General features: G+C 46.3%; 1 protein-coding gene across 2 annotated transcripts in view; it reads left to right on the top strand.

Annotated features, from left to right (window-relative positions):
• TFAP2B (transcription factor AP-2 beta) overlaps positions 1 to 928 on the top strand; it is a 49,580-nt gene that overhangs the window by 600 nt on the left and 48,052 nt on the right. The window lies entirely within an intron of this gene.

Raw genomic sequence — 928 nt, 5'->3', positions numbered from 1 at the left:
CTGGACGTGGAATGGGGGTGGACGGACTATTTGGGCAAGTGAGACCCTCTCAGGGTAAAAGTGTGATAGAGGTCATTCCTCCACAGTCACCGCTCCTAGTTAATGTTTAGGAAGGCAGGAAATAGGAGAAGAGGAGATTGAAGTGGTCTCTCGGAAGCTGGATCTTGTATTTGCTGCAGATACAAAATGTTTTGCAGAGGGGTGTCTGGTGATGGGGAATGGGGCTCACTTGTAGACTTTTCACAAAGGGATGCTGCTGCCTGTGAATTAGCATGTGCAGAGGACAGTAGCCCCCCATGGCTGCAGGCAGCCCGGATCCCACATAAGGGGGGATTCTGCTCTCAATAGCTCCAGTCACGCTCATTAGCAGCGGAACGCCTGGCACAATCCGGCATATGCTGCATTCGTTCCGGGCGGTGCGAATCTGCTTTGCCCCATCCTCTGTGCCCTGCTCTCCTTCTTCTCATCTTCTACGCTCCCTTCTTCTCTTCTCTTCATCAGTGTCACCCTCCTGGTCCCCCTGCTCCCCCTTTTCTCTCTTATTTATCCATTCTCCCTCTCCCTCCATCTCTCTATTCTCCTATCTGTCCCTCTCTCTTTATCAAGTTTTATCTGATCATTATCTGTGACTTTCTATTATTCTTTTTTAGCTTTTCTTTCTTTCTAGATAAATAAAATAAAATATACATACAATAACTACCAGCTGCCGGTGTAAAATCAACATATTGATGCAGTCTGACTGCTGACTTCTGTTTCTGGCTCGCTGTCTCTCTATTTTATGTTTTGTATTTATTCTCTCCTTCACTTCTGAACTATTATCATTTTCTCCTTTCATTCTCTTATCTATTCTATCCCCCTTTTCTCTCTCTCTCTCTCTCTCTCTCTCTCTCTCGCTCTCTCTCTCTCTCTCGCCTTCTCTCTCTCTCTC

This window comes from Nanorana parkeri, unplaced genomic scaffold (genome assembly GCF_000935625.1).
Source record: "Nanorana parkeri isolate BGI_ZX_2015 unplaced genomic scaffold, ASM93562v1 scaffold1049, whole genome shotgun sequence".
Classification (NCBI taxonomy): domain Eukaryota; kingdom Metazoa; phylum Chordata; class Amphibia; order Anura; family Dicroglossidae; genus Nanorana; species Nanorana parkeri.
This window is presented reverse-complemented; position numbering and strand designations above follow the sequence as displayed.